The following is a 14,593-nucleotide window of genomic DNA, read 5'->3' as shown; positions in this document are numbered from 1 at the left end:
AGTCTGAAGCAATGGAAGGAATGTAAACAGGAGAATGATATAATGGAATATGATTTTCAAAAGGCCACTGCAGTTAGTGTTTGGAGCCTAGGCTGGAGGAAGCAAGAAAGGATACAGGGAGATCAGTTGGGAGGTTATAACTGTAGTATGGGCAAAAGATGGCAATGGGTGCAGTAGATATGGCAAGGAATGGAATGTTTCTGGATATGTATTTTGGTCATCATAAAGGATTGGATTTGCTGGGTGAGGAAAAGGGGGCCCCTGAAATGACACTGAAGTTTTTTAGCATGAGCAACTAGGTGGATGTAAGAGGATGGTGGTATCATTTAATGAGAGGGGTGAGTCAAAGGGAAGAGCATATTATCAGAGTGAAGATTTTGAGACATCCAAGCCAATATTAAGTAGCTATGTGGATATATGAGTCTGGAGCTCTGCAGAGAGGTCTAGCATAGAGATAGATATAAATTTAGGAATCACTGGCAGATAGATGGTATTTGAGGCCAGAGATATGAATAAGATTGCCTGGGGCAAAAATGTACAGAAGGAAGAAAAGAAGACCCAAGGACTGAAGCTAAGGAATTTCAACATTTAGATGTTGGAATGAGAAGGTAGAGCTGCAGGTATTCGAAGAAAACCCACAGAGTTTTGTGTTTTGGAAGCTGAAGTGTTTCAAGAAGGAGGTAGTGGTTGGCTGAGTCACATGCCCTGAAAGGTCACATAAGATGAGGTCTGGAAAGATCCCATGAATTTGCCAACTTGGGTGCCATTGGTGACAATGTCCAGAGTGGTTTTGGTAGAGCAAATGGGAGGTGAAGGGGTAGAAATAGTGTGTGTGGACATATTTTTCAAGGAATTTTCCCCTGGAGGAAAACAGAGAAGGAAGGCCTTAGCTGGAGGGACCCAGAGAGGTTTTTTGTTGTGTTTTTTTTTTTTTTTTTTCAAAAAAATTTTAAATTTCAGAAAAGTTGCAAAAACAATACAGTTCCCACATACCCTTCACTTAGCTTCCTCTAATGTTATTGTCACACACCATGGTTCAACCAATAATGCTGAGAAATTAATATTGGTACATTACTAAATTATAGATTCTACCAATTTCACAACTTTTTCCATAAAAAAAATGATCTAATATTTTTAATGGTTGGGAAAGAATTAAGAGAAGAATATTCCATGGCACATGAAAATTATGTGAAATTTAAATTTCAATGTCAATAAATAAAGTTTTATTGGAACACAACCATGTCCTTTCTCTGTGCCCGTATCCAATTCAGGATCCTCCATTACATGTAGTTGTCATGGCTCCTTAGTTTCCTCCAGTCCTTGGCAAGTTCCTTTCCTTGTCTTTCATGACCTTAACTCTTTTGAAAAGCACTGGTCAAGTATTTTGAAGAATACCCTTTGATTTGAGTTTGTCTGATATTTTGTTATGATTAAATTTGAAGTAATGCATTTTTGGCAAGAGTAACAGAGGTGATATGCTCGTTGTCAATTCACCATATCAGGGGTACAAGAAGTTTATATTCTTAATACTTGTGATGTTATCCTTGAACATTTGGTTAAGGTGGCATTTGCCAGATTATTCTAAAGGTGTTATTTTTCCCATTGTAATTAATAAGTATTGGGAAAGTGCGTGAGAGGGAGGAGGGGCTGGAAGTGGGCAGGGATTACCTTGTAGACTTGGGGATAACTTGGTCATCTCATCTCAGTATCCAAGCTTCTAGAATAGGCATAAACTTTGGGATGTTTTTTAAAGTTCCTCAAGTGATTGTTAGGTAGGGGGATGCCTGGGTGGCTCAGTTGGTTAAGCGACTGCCTTCGGCTCAGGTCATGATCCCGGAGTCCCGGGATCGAGTCCCACATCAGGCTCCCTGCTCGGCGGGGAGTCTGCTTCTCCCTCGGACCCTCCCCCCTCTCATGCTCTCTCTATCTCATTCTCTCTCTCAAATAAACAAATAAAATCTTAAAAAATAAATAAATGCTTTATAAAAAAAGTGATTGTTAGGTAGAACCAATTTTGTAATGTACAACTCTAATGCACAACCATTAGAGTAGAGGGAGGTAAATAAGAGCACACTGGAGTTTTGAAACAATAACAACTGTTCATAGGTAGTGATGGTGCTAGATAGTGTAGGAAGAAAAATGACAAATCAGTGGTTGAACACACCAAATGAAATGGGTGGGAAGAGCTTAGCTGACAGTGACAGAGAGGATGGCTTGAAATCCAAGGAGGAAAAGTTGTTGAAGGCACATGAGATGGTTAATGAAGGTCTGGATGTAGTTGCTGGAATTAAGGAAAACATCACTGTTCCCTCTAACCCTGAGAGATGGACAAGTAGTAGGGACAGACCTGTTTGTGAAGAGGCTGGGAAAGGGAAGGTGTCCAGGAGAACATCCGTTTCTGCTAAGGCCCAGAAGAGTAATAGAGAAAAAACTTGAAAATATGTTTGTTCCCCCTTAGAAACTGCCTTTCCGCCAGGCTTGCTGGTTACTGGTGCCAGAATGGGGCCCCTGCTCACCCCTTTATCTTGTGGGCCTGTGTCTGTGGCACCATGCTCTGGCCTCCCTTTTCCTTAGCATGGGGGGAAGGGTCAAAGCAAAGTCGGGAAGAACCTTACTTGGTGTTAGCCATTAGGGCTTAATGACCTCATTATTCATGCATTGTGAGCAAGAAGCCCCTCACCTTTGGATTTATAAGATTTAGGGAACACCAGAGGCTTACTACGTCTTGCCCCCCCACCCCAACTGACTCTATCAAAACATTCAGATATATACTCAGAGAAGAAAGAACTTCTTTCAAAAAAGTCAAAAATGACATGATCAACATCTTGAGTCTGTTTTTGACCTGGTCAGAACCTTCTCTGTGTGCTAGAGATCCAGTAACTTGTAAGGGACTCGCTGCAGGATACAGAGACCGACAGTTAGTGGGTGTAAGGTTCATACTCTCGGGAGACACCCATCCACTGCTGAAGTTGACATATGGCCACTGTTGTCAGCAAGGATGTTGGGAAGGCACACACACCTGGGGTCCGCAAACGGGAAGAAAGTTCGGTGAGGGGGCAGCAGCATCAAGACAGTTTCGCACTCTACCTTCTGGCATCCCAGATAGGAGCTTAGAAATCCTGGAACATGGCAGACATGGAGTGCTGGGCTGAGCTGGAAGATCTGGTCTGAGCTCTGGTTTGTGGACCTGTGCCAACTGGTGCACAGCAGAAACAACTTCAGAGGAATGCACCTCAGAGACGTATCCAGTGATAGTCGAGATATTTTTACCCCCCACCTCCCCAGCACTCCCTCCACCCTCAAAACCTGCTGGAAGCCACAAAAAAACAAAACAAAGTGAAAACACAGAAAAAGCTCCGTTTTTTAATGAAACAAGGAAACTCTCAAAACCTCAAACCACAAGCCATGAAGTTTGCCTGCCAAATACTGTAAAATTGGGACTGAAATTGGTGAAATGCTGAAAGCCAACCTACACTGCCTCCAGCCTTGAGGAGGAAACACCTTTTCTTCGATGCTAGTGTCACAGTCCTAAGGGACTGAGTCACTGATCCTTGAATTAGAGTGGGGTTTCTCAAAGGCCAGGGGGCCTTGTATGACTGGGGGAACAGGAAACAAGTTTAGGTGGCACACAGACAGTCATTTAATTACATCAAATAACATAACGAAAAAGTGATTCATTTAGAAAAGAAAGTCTTGGTTTGGTGCCAATAGTCTTTAACTTATTTCTAGTTTGTAGTAATTTCTCTTTCTAACCAGGAATATGTGGCCCTCAGACTTGGCTTCCAGCAGACACCCATGCCTGGCTAAAACATACCAGCATTGTTTTGTTTTAGTTGCACTTCATAGTTACCTCCTATTTGTCACAAACAGTACTGGCTCTTCATTTCTTTTTTTTTTTTTTAAGATTTTATTTATTTATTTATTTGAGAGAGAGAGAGAGCACGAGCAGGGGGAGGGGCAGAGGAAAAGGAAGAAGCAGACTCCCCACTGAGCAGGGAGCCCGATGTGGGACTTGATCCCAGGACCCTGGGATCATGACCTGAGCTGAAGGCAGATGCTTAACCGACTGAGCCACCCAGGTGCCCCTGGCTTTTCATTTCTGATAGTGATATGCCCCCTTTTTAAATAAGTAAAATTTAGGAATTGATTCGAAGAAGAACCTTGATTATAATAGAGGTGATATGCAGATGCAAAAATTGTAGAAACAGTACCCAAATAACTGAAATTTAGATCTGAGTAACAAGATCCAAGGACCTCACAGGAGAAACAGGTAGTGTTGTAGCAAAGAACTAGGATGATAGCAGGGAAGGTCAATGCCAAGGAGAAACCAGGCAGATGCTCATTTTTTTTTCTATTGTCTGTGACCTGGCCTCTTCACCAAAGGAGTCTTCTGGAGGTGATAGGGTAAGGGACAGAGGTAATTGCTAGATTATAACCCAGAGAGCTTTAGACGGAGAGGGCTGCACTGGGGGCCTCAGTAACCTCTTCAAGGCCCAAACCTGAGAATCCAAGAGACCTTCTTTCATGGAGAAGAAATTAACAGATTTGGAAACGCACCAAAGGAAGCTGCCAAGTACATCAACATTCTTCTTCCACCCCTTCCATGTAATTCTTTAACAGAGAATGCCCCGGGGCACCTGTGTGGCAGGCAGTTAAGCATTCGACTCTTGGTTTCAGCTCAGGTCATGATCTCAGAGTCATGAGATCCAGCCCTGCGGCGCGCTCCGCACTCAGCATGGAGTCTGCTTGAGATTCTCCCTCTCCCTCTGCCTCTCCCCACTGCTAAAGTAAATTTAAAAATGTTAAAAAAAGAAGAAGAAAAATACCCCATCTCAGTGGGGAAATTACAAAATTACAGAAAAAAATCTCAAAGAGGAGGTTCAGGGGTACAAATAAAGAATTATATAGCAACAAAAGATGATGAAACTGAGTGGCAGAGCTCAAGAAAGTAAAGAGAGGAAAGCCACTTTGGAATCAACCAAATATGGGGGCTCCTGGGTGGTTCAGTTGGCTGAACCATCCATACTCTTGATTCTGGCTCAGGTCATGATCTCAGGGTCATGGAACCAAGCCCCATGTCAGGCTCTGCGCTCAGCTCAGAATCTGCTTGGGATTCTCTCTCTCCCTCTGCCTCTCCCCCGCTTGTGCACACTCTCTCTCTAAATAAATAAATAAATACATAAATAAAATCCTTAAAAAAAACAACCCAAAATAGAATGAATACAAGTAAAAAACATAATGGAACAATGTGGAAAATAATAAAGAAATATTAAAAATTATAAAAATGCAATAGTTATGGAAAATAAACAATGGAGACCTAGTACATGAGCAACTGGCATGCCTGAAGTAGCACCTGGAACACACGGAACAGAAGGAACTTAACTGAAATGAAGATTGAGTCAGCAGGTAGAAAGCACACACTGTGTCAAGGTAAAATTTGTTCAGACTGATCAATAATAAAATATACCAGATAAAAAAAATCAAAAGCCGCACCTGATATTAAATGACAATAAAGCAAGCTCTAAAAACATTAGGAGCATGAAGATGTGATTCATGAATTTTATATACTGCCAAGTTGTCTATTAAGTATAAAGGCTATTGGCAGTCACTCTCGAACATGAAAGAACTCAGGGTTGCCACGTTCTTGAAAAACATCCTTTTTAGTGAAATCCAGTCAACCAAGGGATGAACCAAAAGAAATCAAGAGAATTAAGGATTTAAAAAAATTTTGAAAAATTTTGAATTGTTTAAATACGGAATTAAGACTAAACAGCTGTGGAATGTATGGTTAAAGAACAAAATGTAAATACTGCAAACGCTTACACTTTAAAAATAATTATATACCTAACAAAAATTAGGAAGTAAGGGAAAAGTTGCAGTGGGAGGACCTGGAAGGATGTACATTTATTCATCTTTAACAGCAGGGAAATAATCACTGCAGCTTTTCTAAGCAAGCATGATACCAACTTCTTGATGATTTTTTTTTCTTTATTTATTTGAGAGAGAATGAGAGAGAGAGAGCACATGAGAGGGGGGAGGGTCAGAGGGAGAAGCAGACTCCCCGCCGAGCAGGGAGCCCAATGAGGGACTTGATCCCGGGACTCCAGGATCATGACCCGAGCTGAAGGCAGTCGCTTAACCAACTGAGCCACCCAGGCGCCCCTTGCTGATTTTTATATTAGCTTTTCTTATCTTCAAAGGGGATCTTGTAAGATTTTTTGTGGTATAGAAACATCTAGCTCAAGTTCAGCAACTTCTGTTTTACTTCTGTTTCTTTTTCTGTAAGATTAATTTTGATCATTTTACTTAAAAGTAATTTGCAGGGGCACCTGGCTGACTCGGTAGAGCGTGTGACTCTTGATCTCAGGGCTGTGAGTTCGAGATTACACACGTTGGTTGTAGAGATTACTTGAAAATAAAACCTGTAAAAAAAAAATAAGTCTGTGGTGCCTGGATGGCTCAGGCGTTAAGCATCTGCCTTAGACTCAGGTCATGATCCCAGGGTCCCGAGATCGAGTCCCACATCGGGCTCCCTGCTTGGCAGGAAGCCTGCTTCTCCCTCTCCCACTCCCCCTGCTTGTGTTCCCTCTCTTGCTGTGTCTCTCTGTGAAATAAATAAATAAAATCTTAAAAAAAATAAAATAAAATAAAAAATAAAAGTCATTTGCAAAGTAAAATCCCACTGTTGTATATTGATCTTTTTGTTGGGGTTGTATGCACAAGGACCTGTTGAGATGATACATTCCAAATGTTGATGGCTATTTCTGGTGAGATGCGGGGCATGTTTTTTTTTTTAAACTTCCTCTTTGTACTTTTCTATGTTATTTTTATCATAAAGTACATCATATATAAAAATAACAGTCATTTTCGGAGTAGTGTGGTAGAATGATAAAATGGCCCCCGTGACCTTTGTCCTCGGGTGTTGCTCCTGTAACTATGTCATGTTCTACAGCAAAAGGTTATTATAGATGTCATTGAAGTTACTAATTAGTTGACTTTAAGATTGGGATGATCTGGGTGGGCCCAACCTAATCATGTGAGCACTTGAAAAGCTGAGAGTTTTCTCTAGCTGGCAGCCGAAGTCACAGAGATTAGAAGTGTAAAAAGTCTCCCATTCAAGAGAGATATTCTGGTCCTGGCTTTAAAATGAAGGGGGCCCTATAGAAAGGACCTGAGAGCAGCCTCTAGGAGCTAAGAGCAACCCTTTGTCAAAAATCAACAAGAAGACAGGGCCCTCAGCCCTACCACAAGGACCTAAATTCAGCCCCCGCCCTGAATGAACTAGGAAGTAGATTCTTTGCCAGCGCCCCCAGACAGGAGCCCCACCTGGCCTACACCTCAGCTGCAACTTTGTGAAACCCTACCAGGGACCCCATTTGATCTGGCAAGTTCTGACCTACAGAACTGTGAAATACTAAATGGATGTTGTTTTAAGCTGCTTAAGGTCACGGTCATTTGTTACACAGCATAGAAAACTAAAAAAAGGTAGTAAACATTTTTTCTTCATGCCAGACACACAGAATCAGAATCATCATCATCATTACCTCATCTTGCCTGGGCCATCCTCACCCTGCTGCAAGTCCTTATTCCTCTGTCTGCAGAGCTCAGAACATCCCCAGATGTTCCTACATACTCCGTGAAAAAACGGACCATTTCGTGTTAACAGCTAGAAGACTCTAGTTTGGGATCAGATGTTCGTGGAGACTTGGAGTCAGGTTATGCCTTTTGTACTAGTTGACTTTTTAAACCAACCAACCAACCAACCAACCAAACAACCAATCAAACAAACAAAGGTTCTAAATGAACAAAGAGACAAGATAGGGCTGGAAAGCTCGAGATGAAGGAGACAGGGTGGGAATGGGTGAGTAGTGAATAGGACAGCAACATGGTGCAGGACTGAATACACAAGCATAGTGAACATATTTCTGCCCCACCTCCTCTTTCTCCCAGTCCTCAGAAACAATCATTTTTATCTCTTTTAGGTATTTCTTCTGGTGTCACCTCTATAGCTTAAGTAATTTGCTTTTATCGCTATTGCTTGAAATATTTTGTACCTTATCTTGTTTCCTCCTTACATGATAAATGAGGATTTAATGATTTTCACCAACACCCTCTCTCCTCTTTATAAGGTTACGCGAAATTTTGTTTTTTATAGGTTTCCTTTGATTTCTTATTCTGTCAACTAAGGGCAATTATCTCTTGACTGCTCACAAAAAAGATGAAGGTAACACCACACTTATCGTTTGTGTCTACCTCTCAATCTCTGCCATATACAATTTTAAGGATAAAGAATATTTACATTATCTTCTTGATAGCTAACTCTCCCATAAACTGATCATAAATAATGAAAATCATTTATACAGCATTTACATTGTTGTGGCTTTTTAAATATTGTGTTCTGAAGAGGCAAAATGTTTATGAAAATTGTTCTTCTTTTCGTGGTACAACTTTCTGTTCCTTTGGATTTTCCATTTGTCTTTCTTTTATCTTGTGGCATTTTCCTTTATTATTGCTCTGTATTCCCCCAAGCTTCTTCATCCAATCAGATATTCTGTGGAGTTTTTAAATCCTCCCATCTGAGGCCCACCATCCTCCTGCTGTATAGCTGACATGATGGAATTTCTCTTGATGGTTTTCCTGGGTCAATTCCAGACTTTCCAAGATCCACATCTTCCTACTTCTTAGATTATGCCTTTGTTTTGCTGCAGCACATTTTCACATATCTTCCTAAGAAATGGTGTGCAAGAAGTCAATTTTCTGAGCCCTGTTTGTCCCAAAAGATCTTTATTCTACATTCATACTTGGATGATAGTTTGGCTGAGTATGACATTAGAGGTAAAATCATTTTCCTATAGAATACTGAAGGCATTACCCTTTGCCTTCTAGTATCCAGGGTTGCCCATGAGATATCTGTTTTACTTTCACTCCTTTGTAGATGAAATTTTTATTTTGGGGGGAGCTTCCATTGTTCTCTTTAACTTTAATGTTTTAAAATCAGATTATGGGGTGCCTGGGTGGCTCAGTTGGTTAAGCAACTGCCTTCAGCTCAGGTCATGATCCAGGAGTCCCGGGATCGAGTCCCGCATCGGGCTCCCTGCTCAGCAGGGAGTCTGCCTCTCCGTCTGACCTTCTTCCCTCTCATGCTCTCTCTCTCTACCATTCTCTCTCTCAATAAATAAATAAAAATCTTTATTAAAAAAATAAAATAAAATCAGATTATGTGACTAAGTGGATCTTTTTTTTCAAACTCTGTGTTTACCAATCAGTGGGCCTTTTCCGTCTAAAGATGTATGGGCTTCAGTGCTGAAAAATTACTCTGTCGTGTTTCTTTGCTACTGTTCTCTTCCTTGGTTTTCTCTGCTCTCTCTTTCTGAGTCTACTATTAATTGGATATTGGACCTCCTGTATTTATTTTATATGTCTTCTTTCTTGCCTATTTATAATTCTTTAAAGACTTTATTTATTTATTTGAGAGAGGGAGAGAGAAAGCATGAGCAGGGAGGAGGGGCCAAGGGAGAGGGAGAAGAAGGTTCTCTACTGAGCAGGGAGCCAGACATGGGGCTTGAGCCCAGGACCCTGGGATGATGACCTGAGCTGAAGGCAGACACTTACCCGACTGAGCCACCCAGGTGCCCCTCTTACTTTTTAAAAAAATCTCTGTCTTTTGGTTCTACTTTCAGAGAGAATACCATAATTTAATGTTCACACTTTCTACTGATTCTTTTATGACTTTAACAGGCATATTTTTAATTTATAGGAACTCATCTTGTTTGTTCTTTGCCACAGCATCCTGTTCTTTTATAGATGAAATAGCTTCATGAGTCTTTCTGAATATATTAATTGGAGCTTTTTAGTTCAGTTTGCTTTGATTTATGTTCTCATCCTCCAATAATTGTTTCCTCCAAGGTTTTTGTGTTTTTCCTGTTTACTTTTACTTTTGTTCTGGTTTTATTGAGAAATAATCACTGTATAAGTTTAAGGCATACAGTGTGATGGTTTGATTTACATGTCCTGTGAAATGAGGACCACAGTAGTTTTGGCTAACACCCATTTTTTTTCTGATTACTTTAGTTTCCCTCTTTTATTATGGAGTCTTTTCCTGAAGTATCTGGAGATTCTTCATTGTCCATTCTTAATTAAGAGTGAAGCTCCAGGGTGTCTGGGTGGCATAGTCAGTTGAGTGTTAGACTCTTGGTTTCAGCTCAGGTCATGATGTCGGGGTCTTGAGATTGAGCCCCATGTTGGGCTCCGCACTCGGTGAGGAGTCTGCTTGAGATTCTCTCTCCCTCTGCCCCTCCCCCTGCTTGCATTCTCTTTCTAAATAAAATAAAATAAAATAAAATAAAATAAAATAAAATAAAATAAAATAAATAAAAAGAAACCCCAGGAGTGATTTAGTGCTTGAGTAGCTTCTCCGCTCAGTTTGCATACTCTGGTGACAAGGGGTGGTTTTTAGCCAGAGGCCTGCCTGGAAACTGGGAAATGGACCAGAAACATTTTATCATCATTGAGTCTGAGCTTCTGCCACTATTAAACTGAGATAATAAAAATAGCTGTTTGTACTTCAGAGTATTGTTCCGAGAATCAACTGAGATAATGCGCAAAGTGGCGGTATTGTGATTGCAAACACAGTCTCACCTCTGCTGGAGAAATTAAGCATGCATTTGGATTGTACCAGGTGGGGGCAGGAAACAAATCTCAGAAATATCCCAAGGTTACTCAGTGATGAAATTTCCAGTCATTTCAGGGTTGATGTCATCCCATCTGATGCAATGGACTGCAGTTTATTTTATATAATTAAACTTCTTTAAATAACAAGGCACTTGAAATAACAAGATACTTTGGAAAAGAAAGTGAGCCTGTCATCGGAAGTCCTTGGAATATGCTGACTCTCCATATCCAAATGATGATGTGCAAAGACCATTTCTAGAACACATGGATTCTCCTTAAGTTTTCAAGAACTCTGTTTACGTGCTGGTCTCCTTCCTCCCGAAGAATCCCTTTTACAATTACAGTCTTTTGGGGAACTAACGGAGAATTGTGGTGTGGCCACACTGAGTTCTAAGTCAACCCAGCCATCAGGAGAGCAGGGACTTCTAAATTTCTTTTGGTTGGGAGATTATGACCAACACTCAAACAGTGTCTGCTCTGTCATTCAGTTTCATCTTTATTGTGTATATTTCATACTGAATGAAACAAAGATTCAGGCACGAATATGTTCACTGAAGCAATTTTTACAAGAGCAAACCATTTGAAAACAACATACTTGCTTAACAATAAGACAATGGTTAAATAAAACATATTTTTATGATGAAAGATTAGGCAGCTATTCAAAGTATATTTGCACAGTGGTTCCTATGGGGGAATGGTAGCAATACAGATGTAGTTCTGGGGACCGGTCCGAAGCAGGCTGGGAACATCCACTTCTATCCAGTACAAGCCAGCTGAGACCACACGGAATCGTGACTTTAAATAATGCAGCACAGCTGTGCAGTGCTGTTAAGTATCTGCAGCCTACAGACAGGTGAGGGCTGCACCTGTCAGAGGTGATGCTGTTCACCCCAGGCAGACACATCTGGAGCCTTCGAGGGGAAATGGATGCTACAGACCCTGCATAACCTGTGCACACTTGCATCTGGGAACCACCCCCCCAGAAGCCATTAGTAGACATTTGCTGAGAAGGCTGCATGTGGGGACACTGCGACCATCAGCTATGTCATCTGGAGTGAGAGGAGCCAGGTCACCAGAACATGGAACGAAAGATCTAAGAGGAACTCAGCAGTGTGTGTATCAGCGGAAATGTAGCTCTGTATGCTTATTCTAAGCTGTTATTTAATGCAAAAGAAAGTTGCAATAAGTCATTGCTGTTATTCTTCACCCTGGGACGTGTAATGTTTGGAGGGGAGGAGGTGTTACCTCAAGTCCAAGGGAATGGGTTGGATAAGCTCAACAGAAGACCATTTTCAGAGGAGCTAAAAAGCCTTCAAAAGTGAACATCCCAGGAGAAAAAGTAACCCAACCAGGCACAGAGAGATTTCTCTGATAAGAATGTCAGGGTCATTGGAGAAATAGGGTGGTTCTGACGTTAGTCTCTGGACTGGGCCTTTGAGGCTTCTCCTGGCTCAGGCTCCAGGAGAGTTCTGTAGAGTAGAGGCTGACATGGAAGGATTATTTCACCAGAAACTCTTAAATATTGAGCCGTAAGTAGATTGCTCTGGCGCCCCTCTAACAGTGAACTATAGACAGGACAAGGCAACCTCCCTCCCAAGTCATCCCAGATGACCCACCATATCACTCTGGTATCATTGGTGGGGTCTGGACCCAGGGCACCAGAAGAGTCCATGGTGCCTTGGCTGGACAATGGTGGTGCCCAACAGGTATGGGCTTATAGGGGTGGGACCCCTAGAAGTCATGAGGGAAGCTTCAACAGGGACCAAGGACCCTAAATGAGAAGGTGGGGATGAATACCAGGAAAACTGGTGACTCCATCTTTACCCACAATATGTTGAGGCTTTAAAACCAGGTTACATACAGATGGGAAAACTGAGGCACTGAGAGGTTAAATCACCTGCTCAAAGGCATAGAGCTGTAAAGTGACAGAATCCAGATGTGAACTCAGGTCTTCTTTACTTCTGCTTGTTCTGCTGGACCACGAGGCCTTTCAGTAGAAACCAGAGAACGTCCGAGGAACACCAGTAATCCAGTTGGATGGAAAAAAATCATCAGGGGAATAGCAATAGTCAAAGCTGGAAAGATCCTTGGGGCTGTATTGTGGAGGAGGTTGCACTAATTTGGGCAACAGTGGCAGAGGGATGGGCCACATGTGGCCTGTAGGCAGAATCTGCTCACTGTTTTTGGGCCATGAGTTAAGAACGGTTTTTACAGGTGAACATTCACCATCGATCTGACGAACTTTGAACCCCACATACCCCATAGAAAATAATTCCACTCTTCTCATTGGTAGACCGATACAATAAAATATTCAATTACTATTATATTTTGACTTCAATAAAAATGTGTGAAAATTTGTTCTCTGATTCTCTATATAATGTTCTTGATTTTGCCTCTTGGCCTACAGCCTAAAATATTTACTATCTGGCCCTTTACAGAAAAATGGTGCCAACCTCTGGCATAATCAGTGATTGAAAAAAGTCACAGAGTGGGGCGCCTGGGTGGCTCAGCTGTTAAGCATCTGCCTTCGGCTCGGGTCGTGATCCTGGGGGCCTGGGATCGAGCCCCACATCGGGCTCCCTGCTCTGCGGGAAGCCTGCTTCTCCCTCTCCCACTCCCCCTGCTTGTGTTCCCTCTCTGACTTGTGTCGCTCTGTCAAATAAATAAATAAAATCTTAAAAAAGTCACGGAGTATAATTATTTTATTGCATACACTCTCACCAGTAAAAAATTGGGGCATGCATGTCCTGTATGTACATATTATTTAATATTTATTGCACACTATATTACTAATGTCTACAAACAGCATAGTCAGCACTACGAATATAGTTAGAGCTAGCAAGTCAAATTGCCTGAGTTCATATCCCAGACCTGCCCCTTACTGGCTTTATGACATTAGACAAATTTCCTAGCCCTTGTGCTTCAGTTTCCGCCTCTGAAAAATGGGGATAAAAATAGTATCTATTTTATTGGGTAGTTGCAAGAATTAAATTAGTGAATAGATGTAAAGTGCTTAGAACAATCCCTGAAATGACAAGAGTTATTAATAATGGTACAAACATTGTATTATCATTTGTGCACAACAAAGAAGAATTTAAAACGAGGGGATGATAATCAAAGTCCTAAATTGTTCTCCGGGGCATGCTCACGTGATCTCTCTCATCACCCCTGGGGTGTGCACGGAACGGACCACGGGCGATTAGGGTGGCTTGTCAGGGCACAGAGGCAGGTGACAGGGGGACGAATTAGGAGGCAATTCATTGAGTCTCAGAGACAGGATGGCCTGACTTTGGAGCTGGCCAACGTGGGAACAGAGAAATGGAGTCAGGGCTGCCCCTTCCTCCTGACCAAATGCATCTTGTAATATCCCCTTTTAAGTCAGTTCTCAACACCACCAAAGAAGCAATTGGGTGGTTTTCTCATTCATTCAACAGTCCTTCCCGAGGCGAAGCTTTCTGTATGCCGAGGCCACTTACGGGGGTTATAAACCTGAATCCCAAGCAGGCCTCCACTCAGGAAGCTCACGGCAAGAGGAGACAGACCCGGGAACGAGTGTGTGCAATAGTGTCTTGGGGGTTCTGATAGGAACCTAGTGGAAGTCAAAAGGGGCGAGAAGCTCAAGCCCACTAGGAGAGGCGGGGAGGGGAAAACTCACAGGGATAGCCATGGTAGGGTTAAGTATTGAAAGATGTGTGGGTGCGGGCAAGGGATGGAGAAGGCATTCCAGGCAGACAGAGCAGTAAGAATAAAAACAAAAAGGCACAACACAGCCCAGGAAGTACCAGGGACTGCAAATGCCCAGAATCATGAGGCTACAGGCGGGGAGGGGGTCACATGCCAAGCCATGCGGCCATGGCAACTCCGCAGGAGCTGAGAAATCACTGATGGCCGAGTAACATAAATTTCTTTTTAATAACACCCT

Source organism: Zalophus californianus, chromosome 6, assembly GCF_009762305.2.
Source record: "Zalophus californianus isolate mZalCal1 chromosome 6, mZalCal1.pri.v2, whole genome shotgun sequence".
In the NCBI taxonomy this organism is placed as follows: Eukaryota; Metazoa; Chordata; class Mammalia; order Carnivora; family Otariidae; genus Zalophus; species Zalophus californianus.
The sequence above is the reverse complement of the archived record's forward strand: the minus strand, read 5'-3'. Positions refer to the sequence as shown.